This window comes from Cherax quadricarinatus, chromosome 31 (genome assembly GCF_038502225.1).
Source record: "Cherax quadricarinatus isolate ZL_2023a chromosome 31, ASM3850222v1, whole genome shotgun sequence".
Lineage (NCBI taxonomy): Eukaryota > Metazoa > Arthropoda > Malacostraca > Decapoda > Parastacidae > Cherax > Cherax quadricarinatus.
In genome coordinates, this window is record NC_091322.1 from 37,444,425 (window position 1) to 37,466,763 (window position 22,339).

Below are 22,339 nucleotides of genomic sequence, written 5' to 3' on the forward strand. Positions count from 1 at the left end.
TTATTAGTATGAAGTGGAGGGGGTTGGTTAGGTGGAGGGGCGGGTACGGGGGAAGGAGACGGAGAGAAGTGGGGGAGGGAGAGGGCATGGAGGAGAGCGAATTGACGTTATAGTGGAGGTGGGTAGAAAACAGTGGGAGGGGAGGAGGAGGGAGACACAGAGATTGACTCAGAGGAGGAGGAAGGGAAGGAGAGAGACGGGGAAGAACAGAGATACAAGAGGAGGATGGTCAACAGAAGGAGAAGGAGGAGAATGAGGAGAAAGGAGGGAGGGGAAGAGAGAGAAGGCAAATGTTAGAGGCAGAAGGTGGAGAAGGCGCAGGAAGAGTAGAAGATGAAGATGATGGTGTACAGTATACAGCATCTAATCCTGTGTTCCTCCCGTCTTCTTATTTCTTCTAGCTCCTGGTTACTGACTCTTTTGTGTATCTATATTCTCTTGTGCTGCCTTCCTTTGGTTGGATATTCTCTTGCTCTGCCCACTGGTTGGATATTCTCTTGCTCTGCCCACTGGTTGGATATTCTCTTGCTCTGCCCACTGGTTGGATATTCTCTTGCTCTGCCCACTGGTTGGATATTCTCTTGCTATGCCCACTGGTTGGATATTCTCTTGCTCTGCCCACTGGTTGGATATTCTCTTGCTCTGCCCACTGGTTGGATATTCTCTTGCTCTGCCCACTGGTTGGATATTCTCTTGCTATGCCCACTGGTTGGATATTCTCTTGCTCTGCCCACTGGTTGGATATTCTCTTGCTCTGCCCACTGGTTGGATATTCTCTTGCTCTGCCCACTGGTTGGATATTCTCTTGCTCTGCCCACTGGTTGGATATTCTCTTGCTCTGCCCACTGGTTGGATATTCTCTTGCTCTGCCCACTGGTTGGATATTCTCTTGCTCTGCCCACTGGTTGGATATTCTCTTGCTCTGCCCACTGGTTGGATATTCTCTTGCTCTGCCTTCTACTTGTTGGGTATGGAATGCCCAATACACCAGTCACCTAGTTGGCAAGACATATTCTAAATATATTCCGCTATTCTCTCTCTCTCTCTGTCTCTCTCTCCTTCTCTGTCCCTCTCTCTCTCTGTCTCTCTCTCACACACACACACAGTTTTCTTCGTCATTCTCCCTATCTAATTCGACCTTATAAGTGTGGTGGCCCGGTGGCCTGGTGGCTAAAGCTCCCGCTTCACACACGGAGGGCCCGGGTTCGATTCCCGGCGGGTGGAAACATTTCGACACGTTTCCTTACACCTGTTGTCCTGTTCACCTAGCAGCAAATAGGTACCTGGGTGTTAGTCGACTGGTGAGGGTCGCATCCTGGGGGACAAGATTAAGGACCCCAATGGAAATAAGTTAGACAGTCCTCGACTTTCTTGGGTTATCCTGGGTGGCTAACCCCCCGGGGTTAAAAATCCGAACGAAATCTTATCTTATCACATCAAACTTGTGAGTGAAACATCGGTTCTGTGAGTGAAACGAATCGGTGTCATGAAGCGACTGTTCTGTCTTATGCTGCAGTATTCCATCCTCAGTATATATATATATATATATATATATATATATATATATATATATATATATATATATATATATATATATATATATATATATATATATATATATCATTATCCACTGATTATTGAGGTATATATTAAATGATCCAGTTATATACGATCTCTTAAAAGCCGTTCTGTTTGTCGTTGTTGTGGTTTTATAGGGCCAGTGATAGCCAGCACCGTATCTCGTCGTCGTATAAATAAAATAAATGAATAAATAAATAAATAATTATTATTCATGAAGTATCGTGTGAGCTGGTGCAATGTTTACAATGATGAGTTACGTGGTGGACAAGTTCCTGTCTCGGGAAGTATTTGTCCTGTTTCCTGAGAAGTGTGACCCAAGTTAAGCGGTGTTTTATACTATATATATTTAACATGTTTCTCTTTTGTGACCCTCTTAATTATCTTTTGTTAAAACTCACAGAGAAGAGAATGTGATTATGTGAAGCTACCATCTTAGGACGTAAACAGACTTTCTTTGGATAATTATTGATTAAAAGGTAATCCGCGGGGAAAAAAGTAATCGGCGGAACTTGATTATCGAGAAAGAAGGTTGGAACAGTAATTTATGGATATATTGTGACGTGTGGAAGAGTGCTACGTACCCTGAAGCTGAGACTGATGGAAGTGACTTAGAAATGTCTTACTGATGGAAGTGTAGCCCAGGGCAGGAAGGACCTCTCTTCACCACCACCACAATCATCTACCATCCCTCCCTCTACTACACATCTTCTACAGCCACAATGACTATCTTCGTCGCCTAGGTGAGTACCTTCTATCACCTTTCCACAGTTTATTCTCATGATAATATAGCACCAGTTTCTTCTGTTAGTGTTTTTTTTTTAGTGTTTTCAGTCTTGCTACGAAGGTAGGGTTTTGATGTATGCATATTTAGTAATGTAGCTGGAAACGATACATAGCTGAGTGTTATTGTTAGTCTGTCTGGGGAACAAATCACCTGGAACGGGTGTCACCTACTGCTCATGTTTACGCAGTAGTAGTAGTAGTAGTAGTAGTAGTAGTAGTAGTAGTAGTAGTGGCAGTAGTAGCATTAGCAGTAGTAATAGTAATAGTAGCAGTATTAGTAGTAGTAACCATGGGTGTATGGGACACATTTGCAATATTCAGGTAATTTGTTTTACAGAAACGTTTCGCCTGTACGAAAATGTTGATGGTCCAAGTCGACCCTAAACGTGTCCAAAAGTTTCAGTCTTTTAAATGCAGATTACTTATACACTGTGTAGAATACAAAAGCGATTTAATACTGGAGTCAGTATGCAACTACTTTAGCGTCAGAGAAAGTAACTACAGACATTGTTAAAGGGATAGCCATGAGCTCTGCCATCAACACTGTCTTAGCTAACCTGTGTATGGGATGACTACAAGCTATTGTAGAAGGTCAGTGCAAGCCTACATCAAGTGACGTAAGCTGCTCAGCTGATGTTGACACTATTGACAAAGACTGGAAGTCCCACACTGAGCTTAACTCAGGGGTAAATAACTGGTGGAATTCTGTCATCGCTAAGGCCCCACAGACTGACAAAGTTCAAAACACTACCTTTGGGAATTCTAACACAATTCCTCTGACCACCACAGAGGGAACAAATCCTTTTCCCAGCAACGAGGGAAGCCTTGGATCTGTTAATTCTCCTGACATCTCTGCTTCAGCCACTGCCAGTCCACTTGACAGTGCACATACCATCTCTGATCCTACACCTGTCAGCACACCTGCCGACACTATTCCAGAATCTGGTAGCAGTGCTTCATCAGCAAGTTCTGAGCCAGGAGTTTCTCCACCAGAGATTGGTGCAGTTAATGATGAGGGAACTATCACTGCACCTGATCACCTACTGCGCCAAAGTACGGACAGCAGGGACACATCTGCCAGAACTGGTAGAGGACGGGGCAGAGGACGTGGAGGAGGAAGACATCTACAGCCGTCTCGCCCTCCACTAACACAGTTCCAGCGGCAGAACCTGAGGACAAATCTGCAAAACACAGGCGGTGCAACAAATCGTAGTCCACCCTCCCAGGCACCTAGGCTGTGCTCTCGCTGTCACCGGAAGGGGCACACTGCCAACAACTGCCTGCGAGATACCAGGTGTAATTACTGCTACAAGAAAGGACATCAGGAGGACCAGTGTCGGAAGAAAAAGGAACTTGACAGACAGGACCACCTGTTTAGAGACCTGTTCTCAGAACAAACCAGCAGGATCTCTGAATTGGTGAACACTCTCACACGTCACCCACTTAGCTACTCCTATCCCAGCCCAGCAGGTGGTATTGTGCCTTATACAAGACCACAGACCTACATCCCTGCAGCTGCCTCAGTACCCTACCTCTCTCAAGGGCAGGCACCTTACATGCCGCACACACCCACCACCTCAAGTTGACCACATCATGAGGAGCCAGTCTATCAGCATCCTGTCGGCCAATATTAGAGGTTTCATTACTAATGTTGGAGAGCTCACACATAGTTTTGTGAACACTCGACGTCCCGACATGATAGCTGTTGTTGAAACATTTTTGGATGACAGGACTCCAGAAAATTTTGCAAGAATTGCTGGCTACACCTCATGGATGAGAAGAGACAGGCAAGGGCAAGGAGGAGGTGTTGCTGTGTGCTTCTCTGAAAGTGTTCATGCCCAGCACATTGATGTTGCCACCCCTACACATCTTGAAATGATGTTCTACAAGCTCTGTATAAACACTAGTACCTCTGTACTAGCATGTGCAATGTACAGACCTCAGTGGCAACATGCAGACCCCATCAACTTCCTAATGGAAAATATTGACTCCCTTCTGCTACAACACAACTGTCAACATATTATAATTGTTGGTGACCTCAACCAGCACCTTATACAGAGGGACTTTGATGACCTTCTTGCAGTGTTTGACATGAGAAACTTTGTTGATTTCCCTACTCGCATCTCTGGCTCCTCCCTTGATCCAGTAGTGAGTGATCTGGCAGAAGGTATAGTCACTTGTCAACCCCTCGGCTATGTTGGATCGTCTGACCACAAGGCTGTTTTTACGACACTTAAGATCCCAACAGAACGAGGTGAGGAGCCCACACGCACAACCTGGCTATGGGAAAGAGGTAATTGGCCAGCGCTTTGCTCTGAGCTCGCCACCACCGATTGGAATGCTCTTCTCCAAGGGGATGATGACAACCAAGTGAAAGCCTTCGCTGGACACATCCTTAATCTACAACAAGAACACATTCCTCACCGGCAATATGTGACGAAGCCTACAGATCAGCCTTGGTTTGGCTTTCGTTGCAGAGAGGCTGCTACTGCTAAGTACAAAGCATGGCGAAGGTATAAGAGACATCCTATCACCTATAACAGGAACTTGCACAGGCAAGCCTGTAGGCATATGGGTGACGTTCAAAAGTGGGCCATTGCTAAATGGGAGGTGGACACTAAAAGAAAGCTAGCATCAGGTAGGGTAGGCTCCAAAACCTGGTGGTCCCTGGTCAAGGACAGACAAGGTTATTTGCCTGATTAACTCATTCCACCTCTAAATCGACAGGATGGGACCACCTCTACTAGTAGTCAAGAGAAGGCGGACCTCTTTGCTGAACACTTTGCTACCAAAATGCAAGTTCCTGATCCAGCAAGGGACCCTCCTTGGCTAGCTGCAAGAACTATGTCAAAACTGTCAGTGGTGACAATAAGGCAGGAGGAGGTGCATTTCCTTCTTAAATCGCTTGACCAAGAAAAGGCTGTGGGCCCAGACAAGTTGAGCCCAAGATTGTTGAGAAGATGTGCAGACCAGCTAGCAGCACCTCTAACTCGCATCTTTCAGCACTGCCTAGTACAGTGTAAATGGCCCTCTCTATGGAAAGAGGCAAATGTAGTCCCTGTTCACAAAAAGAAGAGCAGAGCAGAAATCAGCAACTACAGACCAGTGTCACTCCTGTCAATCACTGGTAAGATCCTTGAGACAATAATCTGAAGACAAATGACAGAGTTTTTTGACTACCACTCACTACTTTGTGATCGTCAATTTGGCTTCAGGAAAGGTTACTCTGCTGCTGATCTGTTGTTAAACCTCTCCAATAAGTGGCACCAGTCACTGGATGAATCCAAAGTCAGCTGTGTGGTAGCACTGGACATTGCTGGCGCTTTCGACCGGGTGTGGCACCAGGGCCTCTTAGCAAAACTTCAAGCACTGAGAATTGCAGGCTCTACGCTATGTCTCCTCAGTGATTACCTTCATGGTAGATCTCTAAGTGTAGTTCTCAATGGAACGGAATCAGCAAGACATCCTATTGGGGCAAGTGTTCCACAAGGAAGCGTGCTGGGTCCATTGTTATGGAATGTCTACTTCAACGACCTTCTTCATCTCATCCCAGAATCACATGCATATGCAGACGACTGTACACTGACATTCACTTATCCAAGAGAAGAAATGCCAGCTGCTCTAAGCTACATAAATCACCAGCTGAGAGCTATATCAGCTTGGGGAAATAGATGGCAAGTAACATTTGCACCTGAGAAAACGCAAATGATGATCGTCTCTAGGCACCATGATGGTAATGCTGGTGCAGTAATAAGGATGAATGGGAGGGTGTTGGCACCTGGAGAAGTTGATATCCTTGGTGTGAAATTTGACTTCAAACTAACCATGAAGAACCATGTTGTAAATCTTGCAAACAAGGCAGCCAGGAAGCTTACAGCACTTCGCCGTATCTCACATCTGCTTGACAGTAGGGGTTGCAAGATCCTGTACGAGGCACAAGTACGCTCACACCTTGAGTATGCTCCACTTTCTTGGTTTGCCTGCCCCCCTCTCATCTGCGACTGCTTGACAGAGTAGAGAACAGAGCAAGACGTCTCATCTCTCGCCTGGACCCATCCTGGATAGATCTGTCATTTCAGCAGAGCCTTCAACATAGGAGGGATGTGGGTGGCCTTACTGTTATGTACAAGGCCAATATTGTCAAAGTACCACACTTGGATCCACTTCGAGTACAGCGTGAAACAAGCTTTTATGCCACAAGACGGGCAGAAAGCAGCAACTTCACTCTGGCTGTACCCTTCTCCAGAACTTCACTCCATCTGAGATCATATATACCCAGGATGACTCGAGTATGGAACACATTCGTACAGCATTATGATGTCAACGAGATAAAGTCAGTTGATCAAGTGAAAATGCTGGCCCACAGATGGCTCCAACTTCATCCTGTTCCCTACTTGTATATCTCATAACAATAAAAATGCTTTCAAATGAGCTGATGTAGGTAACAGCTCTTAGCTTGCGAATAAAGTTAGCCTTAACCTGTAAATAGCTGTCAATAAAGCTAGGGATCCTTAACCTTGTCAAACCCTGTGTAAAAAGAGAGAGAGAGAGAGAGAGAGAGAGAGAGAGAGAGAGAGAGAGAGAGAGAGAGAGAGAGAGAGTGGAGAGAGAGAGAGAGAGAGAGAGAGAGAGAGAGAGAGAGAGAGAGAGAGAGAGAGAGAGAGAGTCAGATTCACCATCCCTGTTACTATAATATACTAGACCTTAGATACTTAGACGATATTTTGGTCATATTCCCAAGAAGACTCCATGTCAGTACTGTATTTACTAGAAACAATAACACTGATTCACTAGCAAAGTTCATTCTTCAGATGAACAGTTAAATTCCTCTCTTGAATGTTCATCCCTCTCTTGAATGTTCATCCCACTCTTGAATGTTCATCCCACTCTTGAATGTTCACCCCACTCTTGAATGTTCATCCCACTCTTGAATGTTCATCCCACTCTTGAATGTTCATCCCGCTCTTGAATGTTCATCCCAATGTTCATCCCACTGAATGTTCATCCCACTCTTGAATGTTCATCCCACTCTTGAATGTTCATCCCACTCTTGAATGTTCATCCCACTCTTGAATGTTCATCCCACTCTTGAATGTTCATCCCACTCTTGAATGTTCATCCCACTCTTGAATGTTCATCCCACTCTTGAATGTTCATCCCACTCTTGAATGTTCATCCCACTCTTGAATGTTCATCCCACTCTTGAATGTTCATCCCTCTCTTGAATGTTCACCCCACTCTTGAATGTTCATCCCACTCTTGAATGTTCATCCCACTCTTGAATGTAATCCCACTCTTGAATGTTCATCCCACTCTTGAATGTTCATCTTGAATTTCATCCCCCTCTTGAATGTTCATCCCTCTCTTGAATGTTCATCCCACTCTTGAATGTTCATCCCACTCTTGAATGTTCATCCCACTCTTGAATGTTCATCCCACTCTTGAATGTTCATCCCACTCTTGAATGTTCATCCCACTCTTGAATGTTCATCCCACTCTTGAATGTTCATCCCACTCTTGAATGTTCATCCCTCTCTTGAATGTTCATCCCACTCTTGAATGTTCATCCCACTCTTGAATGTTCATCCCACTCTTGAATATTCATCCTCTCTTGAATGTTCCCTCTCTTGAATGTTCATCCCACTCTTGAATGTTCATCCCACTCCCCCACTCTTGAATGTTCATCCCACTCTTGAATGTTCATCCCACTCTTGAATGTTCATCCCTCTCTTGAATGTTCATCCCTCTCTCGAATGTTCATCCCACTCTTGAATGTTCATCCCACTCTTGAATGTTCATCCCACTCTTGAATGTTCATCCCTCTCTTGAATGTTCATCCCACTCTTGAATGTTCATCCCACTCTTGAATGTTCATCCCTCTCTTGAATGTTCATCCCACTCTTGAATGTTCATCCCACTCTTGAATGTTCATCCCACTCTTGAATGTTCATCCCACTCTTGAATGTTCATCCCTCTCTTGAATGTTCATCCCTCTCTCGAATGTTCATCCCACTCTTGAATGTTCATCCCACTCTTGAATGTTCGTCCCACTCTTGAATGTTCATCCCTCTCTTGAATGTTCATCCCACTCTTGAATGTTCATCCCACTCTTGAATGTTCATCCCTCTCTTGAATGTTCATCCCACTCTTGAATGTTCATCCCTCTCTTGAATGTTCATCCCACTCTTGAATGTTCATCCCACTCTTGAATGTTCATCCCTCTCTTGAATGTTCATCCCTCTCTCGAATGTTCATCCCACTCTTGAATGTTCATCCCACTCTTGAATGTTCATCCCACTCTTGAATGTTCACCCCACTCATGAATGTTCATTCTTGAATGTTCATCCCACTCTTGAATGTTCATCCCTCTCTTGAATGTTCATCCCACTCTTGAATGTTCATCCCACTCTTGAATGTTCATCCCACTCTTGAATTTCATCTCTTGTATGTTCATCCCTCTCTTGAATGTTCATCCCACTCTTGAATGTTCATCCCACTCTTGAATGTTCATCCCACTCTTGAATGTTCATCCCACTCTTGAATGTTCATCCCACTCTTGAATGTTCATCCCACTCTTGAATGTTCATCCCACTCTTGAATGTTCATCCCACTCTTGAATGTTCATCCCACTCTCTCCCACTCTTGAATGTTCATCCCACTCTTGAATGTTCATCCCACTCTTGAATGTTCATCCCACTCTTGAATGTTCATCCCACTCTTGAATGTTCATCCCACTCTTGAATGTTCATCCCACTCTTGAATGTTCATCCCACTCTTGAATGTTCATCCCACTCTTGAATGTTCATCTCTCTCTTGAATGTTCATCCCACTCTTGAATGTTCATCTCACTCTTGAATGTTCATCCCACTCTTGAATGTTCATTCCACTCTTGAATGTTCATCCCACTCTTGAATGTTCATCCCACTCTTGAATGTTCATCCCTCTCTTGAATGTTCATCCCACTCTTGAATGTTCATCCCTCTCTTGAATGTTCATTCCACTCTTGAATGTTCATCCCACTCTTGAATGTTCATCCCACTCTTGAATGTTCATCCCACTCTTGAATGTTCATCCCACTCTTGAATGTTCATCCCTCTCTCGAATGTTCATCCCACTCTTGAATGTTCATCCCACTCTTGAATGTTCATCCCTCTCTTGAATGTTCATCTCACTCTTGAATGTTCATCCCTCTCTCGAATGTTCATCCCACTCTTGAATGTTCATCCCACTCTTGAATGTTCATCCCTCTCTCGAATGTTCATCCCTCTCTTGAATGTTCATCCCTCTCTCGAATGTTCATCTCACTCTTGAATGTTAATCCGACTCTTGAATGTTCATCCCTCTCTCGAATGTTCATCTCACTCTTGAATGTTAATCCTACTCTTGAATGTTCATCTCACTCTTGAATGTTCATCCCACTCTTGAATGTTCATCCCACTCTTGAATGTTCATCCCACTCTTGAATGTTCGTCCCACTCTTGAATGTTCATCCCACTCTTGAATGTTCATCCCACTCTTGAATGTTCATCCCACTCTTGAACTTTCATCCCACTCTTGAATGTTCATCCCACTCTTGAATGTTCATCTCACTCTTGAATGTTAATCCGACTCTCGAATGTTCATCCCACTCTTGAATGTTCATCCCACTCTTGAATGTTCATCCCACTCTTGAATGTTCATCCCACTCTTGAATGTTCATCCCACTCTTGAACGTTCATCCCACTCTTGAATGTTCATCCCACTCTTGAATGTTCATCCCACTCTTGAACGTTCATCCCACTCTTGAATGTTCATCCCACTCTTGAATGTTCATCTCACTCTTGAATGTTAATCCGACTCTCGAATGTTCATCCCACTCTTGAATGTTCATCCCACTCTTGAACGTTCATCCCACTCTTGAATGTTCATCCCACTCTTGAATGTTCATCTCACTCTTGAATGTTAATCCGACTCTCGAATGTTCATCCCACTCTTGAATGTTCATCCCACTCTTGAATGTTCATCCCACTCTTGAATGTTCATCCCACTCTTGAATGTTCATCCCACTCTTGAACGTTCATCCCACTCTTGAATGTTCATCCCACTCTTGAATGTTCATCCCACTCTTGAACGTTCATCCCACTCTTGAATGTTCATCCCACTCTTGAATGTTCATCTCACTCTTGAATGTTAATCCGACTCTCGAATGTTCATCCCACTCTTGAATGTTCATCCCACTCTTGAACGTTCATCCCACTCTTGAATGTTCATCCCACTCTTGAATGTTCATCTCACTCTTGAATGTTAATCCGACTCTCGAATGTTCATCCCACTCTTGAATGTTCATCCCACTCTTGAATGTTCATCCCACTCATAATTGCCCTTTCGTACAGAGATGGAAACGCCTTTCAAGTATACAGAAAATCCATTAAGAAGGACGACCCAGCACATATATAAACACATCATCACACTGAGATCACAGCTTCCAAGCCACAGTTCCTCCAGGAGGAATGCGATCATATTTCCCAAGTGATCACACGCCTGTAGCTCCCTGTTTTATCTGGGACCGCAGGAGACGCGCCTACCACATCAATATAGTCGCTCATGAAAGGTCGCCAGTTAAATACGCCATCCTGCCTGTTAATTCTCATTAGTCGTAAAGTGTGTGTGTGTGTGTGTGTATTCATTAGCTCGTCGTTCATCATCAAAGACTCGATTAGGACGAGAACGACCAGGACAAGAAATAGAGTGCTGCTGCTGCCGTATTCTATGTGATAGTACATAGCTGAAGCAAAAAACTAGCTGCGTTTTTTTTGTGTGAAAAGTTGACACTATCCCGTGTGGGGGCTGTGATACAACATACGTGGGAGGGATGGACAGGATCTTGGAGCAGCGTACAAGTGTGTAAGTAGGAGGGACACCGTGAGTAACATCTGATATGATGAAGTAACACCTGGTGTGGTGAAGTAACACCTGGTGTGATGAAATAACACCTGGTATGATGAAGTAACACCTGGTGTGGTGAAGTAACACCTGGTGTGATGAAATAACACCTGGTATGATGAAGTAACACCTGGTGTGGTGAAGTAACACCTGGTGTGGTAAAGTAACACCTGGTATGATGAAGTAACACCTGTGTGGTGAAGTAACACCTGGTGTGGCAAAGTAACACCTGGTGTGGCAAAGTAACACCTGGTGTGATGAAGTAATGCCTGGTGTGATGAAGTAACACTTGGTATGATGAAGTAACACTTGGTATGATGAAGTAACACTTGGTATGATGAAGTAACACTTGGTATGATGAAGTAACACCTGGTGTGGTAAAGTAACACCTGGTGTGATGAAGTAATGCCTGGTGTGATGAAGTAACACCTGGTGTGGTGAAGTAACACTTGGTGTGGTAAAGTAACACCTGGTGTGATGAAGTAACACCAACAAAAACAACTGTGTCTGGAGTCAGCAGTGACTGTTGCTTCAGTTATTGTCTGGAGTCAGCAGTGACTGTTGCTTCAGTTATTGTCTGGAGTCAGCAGTGACTGTTGCTTCAGTTATTGTCTGGAGTCAGCAGTGACTGTTGCTTCAGTTATTGTCTGGAGTCAGCAGTGACTGTTGTTTCAGTTATTGTCTGGAGTCAGCAGTGACTGTTGCTTCAGTTAGTGTCTGGAGTCAGCAGTGACTGTTGCTTCAGTTATTGTCTGGAGTCAGCAGTGACTGCTACATCAGTCATTGTCTGGAGTCAGCAGTGACTGCTACATCAGTCATTGTCTGGAGTCAGCAGTGACTGTTGCTTCAGTTATTGTCTGGAGTCAGCAGTGACTGCTACATCAGTTAGTGTCTGGAGTCAGCAGTGACTGCTACATCAGTCATTGTCTGGAGTCAGCAGTGACTGTTGCTTCAGTTAGTGTCTGGAGTCAGCAGTGACTGCTACATCAGTTAGTGTCTGGAGTCAGCAGTGACTGCTACATCAGTTAGTGTCTGGAGTCAGCAGTGACTGCTACATCAGTTAGTGTCTGGAGTCAGCAGTGACTGCTACATCAGTCACAGTTCTCTACAACTCCGGGATTTTCGCTAACCAGACTGCTATCCACTGGAACACGGAGATCAGTTACTCTCAGTTAATTTCTGAGATCTCTGTCTCTGTCTGTCTGTCTGTCTGTCTGTCTGTCTCTCTGTCTGTCTGTCTGTCTGTCTGTCTGTCTCTCTCTCTCTCTCTCTCTCTCTCTCTCTCTCTTACAAGGGGTTTTACAAAGTTAGGTTAAGGTTCCTAACTTTATTTACAAGCTAAGAGCTGTTACCTAAACCACTTCATTTGAAAGTCTTTTTACTATGAAACATGAGACAGGATGAAGTTGGAGCCATCTGTGGGCAAGTAATTTCATTTGATTCACTGATATTATTATGTTGCATTAACATGCTCCAGACACGAGTCATCCTAGGAATAAATGATTCCGGATTAACTGATGTTCTGGAGAAGGATACAGAGTGAAGTTGCTGTTTGCTGCCCGTCTTGTTGTGTAGAAGCTCACTTCTCGCTGTCCTCTGAGTGGAGCCAAGTGTGGTACTTTGACAATGTTGGCCTGGTACAGAACAGTAAGGCCACCCACATCCCTCCGGTGTTGAAGGCTCTGCTGAAATGACAGATCCATCCAGGCTGGGTCAAGGAGAGAGACGAGTTGTCTTGCTCTGTTCTCTGTTCTGTCAAGAAGTCGTAGATGAGACAGAGGAAAGGCAGTCGAAGAAAGTGGAGCATACTCAAGGTGTGAGCGAAAATGTACCTCGTACAGAATCTTGCAACCTGTACTGTCGAACAGATGCGAGATACTATGTCGAAGTACTGTTAGCTTCCTGGCCGCCTTGTTTGCAAGATTTACAACATGGTTCTTCATGACCAGTTTGAGTCACATTTTACTCCAAGGATATCAACTTTGTCCCCGGGTACCAACACTCTTCCATTCATTCTTACCACTGCTCAGGCATTACCATTATGGTGCCTAGAAACCATCATTATATGTATTCTCAGGAGCAAATGTTATCTGCCATCGCTTACCCCAGGCTGATATAGCTGTGAGCTGATGATTGATGCAATTTACAGCAGCTGGCATTTCCTCTCTTAGATAAGAAAATGTCAGGGTTCAACCGTCTGCATATGCATGGAATTCTGGGACGAGAGGAAGAAGGTCATTGAAGTAGACATTCCATAACAATGGTCCAAGCACATTTCCCTGTGGAACACATGCACCAATAGGATGTCTTGCTGACTGTCCTGTTGAGAACTACACTTAGAGATCTACCTTGAAGGTAAGCACTGAGGAGACAAAGTGCAGAGGCTGCAGGTCCCAGTGCTTGCAGTTTTGCAATGAGTCCCTGGTACCATACTCGGTCAAAAGCACCAGGAACGTCCAGTGCTACTTCACAGCTGACCTTAGATTCATCCATTGTCTGGTACCACTTAGTGGAGAGGTTTTAAAACAGATCATCAGCAGAGTAACCTTTTCTGAAGCCAAACTGACGATCACAAATAAGTGAGTGGTAGTCTAAAAACTGACATCTGCCGTGAGATTATTGTCTCAAGAATCTTGCCAGTGATTGACAGGAGTGACACTGGTCTGCAGTTGCTGATTTTTCTGCTCTGCTCTTCTTTTTGTGAACAGGGACTACATTTGCCTCTTTCTACAGGGAAGGTATTTACACTGTGCTAGACAGTGCTGATAGATGTGAATTAGAGGTGCTGCTAGCTGGTCTGCAAATCTACTCCGCAATCTTGGGCTCAGTTTATCTGGGCCTACAGCCTTTTCTTGGTCCAGCTATTTAGAGAGAAGATACACCTCATCCTGCCTTATTGTCAGTGCTGACAACTTTGACACAATTCTTGCTGCTAGCCAAGGAGGGTCCCTTGCTGGATCAGGAGCTTGCATCTTGGCAGCAGAGTTCGGCAAAGAGGTCAGCTTTCTCCTGACTGCTAGTAGAGATGGTCTCATCCTGTCGATTTAGAGGTGGAATAATTTCATTAGGTGAATAACCCTGTCTGTCCTTGACCAAGAACTACCAGGTTTTGAAGCCTACTCTAGCTGATGCCAGCTTTTTTTTTTGTGCCAGCCTCCTATTTAGAGATGGCCCATTTTTGGACTTTCCCCATTTGCCTACAAACTGCCTATGCAGGCTCCTGTTATAGGTAGTGAGATGTTTCGTATATCTTCACCAAGCCTTGTACTTAGCAGTAGAAGCCTCTCTCTCTCTCTCTCTCTCTCTCTCTCTCTCTCTCTCTCTCTCTCTCTCTCTCTCTCTCTCTCTCTCTCTCTCTCTCTCTCTCTCTCTCTCTCTCTCTCTCTCTCTCTCTCTCTCTCTCTCTCTCTCATTCTGACATTGACCACTCACGCCCTGAGAATAAGACTGATAATCAGTCTTCCACCGCTCCTTGCGCCGAATAACCAACACGAGTTTAGCGCTTCTCACTTAGAAATTAAAATGATCAGTCTGTCCGAGAACTGTACACGTGCGTTTAGAATATGTACGATAGAACCCAATAAACTTGGAGAGAATGTGACAGGTGACGACTTCAGAGGTGGGAGCTGTGACTCGACCCACACATAGGTGAGTACATGCACACACACACACACACACACACACACACATAATAAGGACGGTCACATAAAACAAACACCGCTACGTTGTAAATCATACTTGATTATTATGACAACTGACGTCCTGCCCTTATCTGCCACTGTCATTGCCCCTGCCACTCTCCCTGCCCCAGACTCTGCCCCACTACCTACCCCTGCCCCGCTCCCTGTCCTTACCACTCTTACCACTCTCCCTGCCCCAGCCCCTGCCTCACTCCCTGCCCCTGCCCAACTCCCTGCCCCTGCCCCACTCCCTGCCCCTGCTTCTACCCGTAGTACTTAAGATCTATTAAGCTAATTAGAGTCATATAAAAGAAAGCATCAACATGGTAGCGACATTCACTAACTAAAATTTATTGAAAAAAAAAAGTTGATTTACATATATCCAGAAAATAAACTTTCTGAATGTTCATATATATGTCCACGTTAACCAATATTAAATAATTAAACATTTTTACTGATCTGTTGGTAACCTACCTGAGAAGCTGGACCAAAGAGGGTCAAACACAGAGGGAGACAGCCTGCCAACCTTGGGTGACTAGTTGACCTTCTATTTTGTTAGTGGGTTTGAGTTTGAGAAGGACCTGCCTAGTATGGGCCAGTGATTTTCTAGTGGTAGGAAACGAAGAAAGAAAATGGAAAGAGATAACCATAATAGACCACCACCTTGGAGCCTTGTTGGACTGGAGACACAACCAGTGGTCCCTCCGGACTCACAGCTACTGATGCCAACAACAAAATCCCCCCAACAAACATGCAACACAACCTCATTTATATTTGCTAATATACAGGGCCTTAAGCCATCCACAAACAACAAAATACCTTTCATTAGTGGACTTCTAGGGGAGTCAAATGCAGGGTTTGCAGTCTTCACAGAGACCCACGCAAAAGATTACTTTGACAGTGAAATATGGATACCTGGATACAACCTTTTCAGATGCGACAGAAAGAACAGGCAACAAGGGGGGGTTGGCCTGTATGTCAAAGAGTCGCTCATTTTCAGAGATACTGAACACCACAAATGATGTAGTTGAAGTTCTGACAATAAAAATCGAGAACCAAAACTGAGTCATTGTACTTGTATATAAGCCACCGGATGCAACTTCCCAACAGTTCAAGGAACAGCTATAAAACTGGCACCTGTCTGGAAAACCTCCCAGCTCCATTCCCAAACATCTTGCTGCTTGCTGACTTCATTCTAAGATACACAAAATAAAAGACTATAGCAAATAATGTTGTAGAAAAAATAATCCCTGGAGGCAGCTCAGATGAAAAGTCACACACTCAGAAGCTGCTGAATTTCTGCAATAAACACACTCCTAAGTCAGGAGATAGTGGAGCCAACAAGACTGGAGAACATACTAGATCTTATTTTCACATATAATGAGGACCTGGTAAAACACGTGTTCAGTGAGCCACTAATCAGTCTAAAAATAGACAATCCAAACAATTTTGTCATGAATGAGCCTCAAAACTCTGCCAGTGTATGCCAAATTTCTGATATAACCCTAACTCCACTAGACTTTGAAAAGCCATCGACATCATGCCCATGCACTCAGCCCCAGGCCCAGACTCGTGGAAATTCCAGTCACTAAAACCAACGGATATACCCCCACTCCACAAAGGTGGCAGCAAAGCAAAGCTTTAACATCCCGCATCATAAAAATCTTGGAAAGAGTTCTAAGAAGCAGACTTGCAAACCACTTGGGCTCGCGGAAATTGCACAATCCAGGGCAACATGGTTTCAGAGCACCTCACTCCTGCCTCTCGCAACTATTGTACCACTAAGATATGGTCTTAGATGCACTGGAAAACAAACAGAATGCAGATGTAGTATACACTGATTCTGCAAAAGCCTTTAACAAGTACGTTCCTGGTGTAATAGCACACAAAATGCGTGCTAAAGGCATAACTGGCAAAGTGGGCAGATGGATGTTCAACTTTCTAAAGAATCGAACACAAGAGTAGCGGTAAACACAGTTAAATCGGAATCTGCCATAGTGAAGAGCTCTGTTCCACAACGCACAGTACTCGCCCCTATCCTGTTCCTCATTCACATATCAAACATAGACAGAGATGTAAACCACAGCACTGTATCATCCTTTGTAGACGATACTAGGAAGTGCACGAGTGTGTCATCCACTGAGGACACGGCAAATCTCCAAGAAGATATAAACCAAGTTTTCCAATGGGCAACAGAGAACAATATGATGTTCGATGAAGACAAATTCCAACTACTCCGTTATGGAAAACTGGAGGAACTAATAACTAGAACTGAGTATACTACAAACTCCAATCACACAATAGAGCGGAAAAGTAATGTGAAGGACCTGGGAGTGGTAATGTCTGAAGACCTCACTTTCAAGGACCACAGCAATGCCACTATCACATCTGCGAATGAACGGATAGGATGGATAATGAGAACATTCAAGACAAGAGATGCTAAGCCAGTAATGATCCTTTTTAAATCACTTGTTCTCTCTAGGCAGGAATACTGCTGTACATTAACATCCTCATTCAAGGCAGGTGAAATTGCAGATCTAGAGAATGTGAAAGAGAACCTTTACTGCACGTATAAGTTCCATCAAACACCTTAACTACTGGGGGCGCCTGGAAGCACTTGACTTGTTCTCACTTGAGCGCAGGCGAGAGATATATATCATAATCTACACCTGAAAGATTCTGGAGGGACTGGTCCCTACCATGCACACAGAAATCACTCCCTACGAAAGCAAAAGACTTAGCAGGAGATGCAACATACCCCCGGTGAAAAGTAGGGGCGCCACTGGTACACTAAGAGAAAACACAATAAGTGTCCGGGGCCCAAGACTGTTTAACAGCCTCCCACCAGCTATAAGGGGAATTACCAATTATTATAACTCAGGAGTCCCAAAGGCCTGTTATCCTGGGCGTAAAGGGAGCAAAATTAACGCAGCAGATAAACTTTTGACTTGTATTATCCTTCATCAATTTAGAACAGAAGTATGTACACTATATACACTATGTTCAACAATAGGTATTAGTGCACTCCACGGTAAGTAAGGCAGAATAGAAGCTACTAGAGAGCAGACGGTGCTTCAACCAGCTCTAGAATGGGAATGACAAGGGCAGACAGGAGAGTGGTACCCACATCACCTCTGCGATTGCCAAAACCATCTTCTCATTGGCTGGAACCTGGGTACTGATTGAACGACGGGGCCCCATCATCAACCTTAGCACCTGGTTCGCTGGTTGGGGGAGATAGCCTTTCAATGAGTGTGTGTAAATGCGCCGAATAAAGGTTACGTACTCTTTGCATGCCACACCAATAGATCCTATGTTATCCTCAAGAGGGAGCTGGACAGATACCTAAAGTCAGTGCCAGATCAGCCGGGCTGTGGTTCGTACGTTGGACTGCGTGCGGCCAGCAGTAACAGCCTGATCGATCAGGCCCTGATCCACAGGGAGACCTGGTCGTGGACCGGGACGCGGGGGTGTTGATCCCCGGAATACCCTCCAGGTAGGTAGACTCCAGGTAGATAAACTTCTTTCTCTCCGATGATGCCTCATCACACCACCTACCTTTTTCCCCTCGTGTCTTCTGAGGTTCACCTCGTCTCTCATGGACATATCGGCTGATGTTGGGCGCAACAACCTCCTCTTCCTGTAAGTTACACACAGAGTGTTGTGTAGGCGTACATAAATACAGTATTACTTTAACCTAAACCACGAATGATTGGATAAGTGCATCACATTGTCGCGAGGTTGATGCAGCGTGTTGGGTTTATTTACGTTAGTTATTATGAAAGTTGAAGGATGTTACAAGCACTGACAACACTGGCAGTGTAACAAACAGTAACAACATAAACACGCACTTGACTCATTAAACAATAACTAAATCAATAAGAAGACAAACATACAAGATATATTGTATACTGTTAACTCCAAGAAGTTAGTGTATTCTCCAAATATCCCACATCTCCCTTCCTTTGCTCCCTTTTCCCCTGTCTCCCACCCTCCCTATGCCTCACCCCTTCCTGCCTTTCCCTGCTTCCTACTCCCTGACCCTGCCTTCCCTTCACTATCCCTGCTCCCTCACTCCCTACCCTTGCATATACTCCCGTCCCCCTGACTCTCTCTGCTTGAACACATACAGCCTGTATCATCTGGGTGACTTGTTGTCCTGTATACACAAGATGTACCTTCGCCAGCACAGGATGCTTTGTATACATAAAATAAATGAGTATTCTGGATACATAGTATGTATACATGTATATGAAAATATATTGTCTTTCCTCTTACAGCTTCACTTGTTAATTTATATGTTAATTATTATTATTATTATTATTATTATTATTATTATTATTATTATTATTATTATTATTATTATTATTATTGTGATTATTATAATTATAATCATTATTATTGTGATTATTATTATTATTAATATTATTATTATTATTATTATTATTATTATTATTATTATTATTATTATTATTATTATTATTATTATTATTATTATTATTATTATTATTATTATTATTATTATTATTATTATTATTATTATTATTATTATTATTATTATTATTATTATTATTATTATTATTATTATTATTATTATTAATATTATTATTATTATTATTATTATTATTATTATTATTATTATTATTATAATTATTATTTTCTGGGAAGTATCCCCCCGTGAAGGATACACAGCGACTGAGGAATAAAAACTAATAAGGTGTGAGTAAGGGAAGGTGAAGATAGTTATTATTCCTTGTGTCAAGGATTCTTAACCAGCATTAATCAAGGATTCTTAACCAGCATTAATCAAGGATTCTTAACCAGCATTAATCAAGGATTCTTAACCAGCATTAATCAAGGATTCTTAACCAGCATTAATCAAGGATTCTTAACCAGCATTAATCAAGGATTCTTAACCAGCATTAATCAAGGATTCTTAACCAGCATTAATCAAGGATTCTTAACCAGCATTAATCAAGGATTCTTAACCAGCATTAATCAAGGATTCTTAACCAGCATTAATCAAGGATCTTAACCAGCATTAATCAAGGATTTTAACCAGCATTAATCAAGGATTCTTAACCAGCATTAATCAAGGATTCTTAACCAGCATTAATCAAGGATTCTTAACCAGCATTAATCAAGGATTCTTAACCAGCATTAATCAAGGATTCTTAACCAGCATTAATCAAGGATTCTTAACCAGCATTAATCAAGGATTCTTAACCAGCATTAATCAAGGATTCTTAACCAGCATTAATCAAGGATTCTTAACCAGCATTAATCAAGGATTCTTAACCAGCATTAATCAAGGATTCTTAACCAGCATTAATCAAGGATTCTTAACCAGCATTAATCAAGGATTCTTAACCAGCATTAATCAAGGATTCTTAACCAGCATTAATCAAGGATTCTTAACCAGCATTAATCAAGGATTCTTAACCAGCATTAATCAAGGATTCTTAACCAGCATTAATCAAGGATTCTTAACCAGCATTAATCAAGGATTCTTAACCAACATTAATCAAGGATTCTTAACCAGCATTAATCAAGGATTCTTAACCAGCATTAATCAAGGATTCTTAACCAGCATTAAGGCAGCTGATTTGAAGAGAATATATTGAGAAGGTTGTCTCACGTGATCCTAGAAAAAGAGAGAGTGTGAGAGAAAGACAGAAGGAGAGAGAGAAAGAGAAACAGAGAGAAAGAGAGAGGGAGAGAGACAGAGAGAGTGGCATATATTTATGAGTTAAGTTTACTTGCACATAAAACAGTTTCCTTGCTCTAATCTTTTCAACTGCAACCATTATCTGGCTCTTCCGACCGTGTGTGTGTGTGTGTGTGTGTGTGTATGTGTGTGTGTGTGTGTGTGTGTGTGTGTGTGTGTGTGTGTGTGTGTGTGTGTGTGTGTGTGTGTGTGTGTGTGTGTGTATGTGTGTGTGTGTGTGTGTGTGTGTGTGTGTGTGTGTGTGTGTGTGTGTGTGTGTGTGTGTGTGTGTGTGTGTGTGTGTGTGTGTGTGTGTGTGTGTGTGTGTGTGTGTGTGTGTGTGTGTGTGTGTGTGTGTGTGTGTGTGTGTGTGTGTGTGTGTGTGTGTGTACTCACCTAATTGTACTCACCTATTTGTGGTTGCAGGGGTCGAGTCATAGCTCCTGGCCCCGCCTCTTCACTGATTGCTACTAGGTCCTCTCTCTCCCTGCTCCATGAGCTTTGTCATACCTCGCCTTAAAACTATGTATGGTTCCCGCCTCCACTACGTCACTTTCTAGGCTATTCCACGGCCTGACTACTCTATGACTGAAGAAATACTTCCTAACATCCCTTTGATTCATCTGAGTCTTCAACTTCCAATTGTGACCTCTTGTGTCTGTGTCCCTTCTCTGGAACATCCCGTCTTTGTCCACCTTGTCTATTCCCCGCAGTATCTTGTATGTCGTTATCATGTCTCCCCTGACCCTTCTGTCCTCCAGTGTCGTCAGGCCGATTTCCCTCAACCTTTCTTCGTAGGACAATCCCCGTAGCTCTGGGACTAGTCTAGTTGCAAACCTTTGCACTTTCTCTAATTTCTTGACGTGCTTGACTAGGTGTGGATTCCAAACTGGTGCTGCATACTCCAGTATGGGCCTCACGTAAATGGTATACAGTGTCTTGAACGACTCCTTACTGAGGTATCGGAACGCTATCCGTAGGTTTGCCAGGCGCCCGTATGCTGCAGCGGTTATTTGGTTGATGTGTGCCTCCGGTGATGTGCTCGGTGTTATGGTCACCCCAAGGTCTTTCTCCCTGAGTGAGGTCTGTAGTCTTTGTCCACCTAGCCTATACTCTGTCTGCGGTCTTCTTTGCCCCTCCCCAATCTTCATGACTTTGCATTTGGCTGGATTGAATTCGAGAAGCCAGTTACTGGACCACATGTCCAGCCTCTCCAGGTCTCTTTGCAGTCCTGCCTCATCCTCGTCCGATTTAATTCTTCTCATCAACTTCACGTCATCTGCGAACAGGGACACTTCAGAGTCTATTCCTTCCATCATGTCGTTCACATATATCAAAAATAGCACTGGTCCTAGAACTGACCCCTGTGGGACCCCGCTCGTAACAGGCGCCCACTGTGATACCTCTTCACGTACCATGACTCGTTGCTGCCTCCCTGTCAGGTATTCCCTTATCCATTGCAGTGCCCTTCCTTTTACGTGTGCCTGATCCTCCAGCTTCTGCACTAATCTCTTGTGGGGAACTGTGTCAAAGGCCTTCCTGCAGTCTAGGAAAACGCAATCTACCCAACCCTCTCTCTCGTGTCTTACTTCTGTTACCTTGTCATAAAACTCCAGGAGGTTTGTGATACAAGATTTGCCTTCCATGAACCCATGCTGGTTTTCAT

General features: G+C 43.6%; 1 protein-coding gene across 2 annotated transcripts in view; it reads left to right on the forward strand.

The window, feature by feature from the left end:
* Window positions 1-1,986: 1,986 nt before the first annotated feature.
* LOC128699015 (cubilin) overlaps window positions 1,987-22,339 on the forward strand; it is a 421,279-nt gene continuing 400,926 nt past the window's right edge. For both annotated transcript variants that reach the window (XM_070090389.1, XM_070090391.1), the window contains exon 1: window positions 1,987-2,321. The gene's annotated coding sequence lies outside the window, so the exon portion shown is untranslated. The remainder of the gene's footprint in view (window positions 2,322-22,339) is intronic.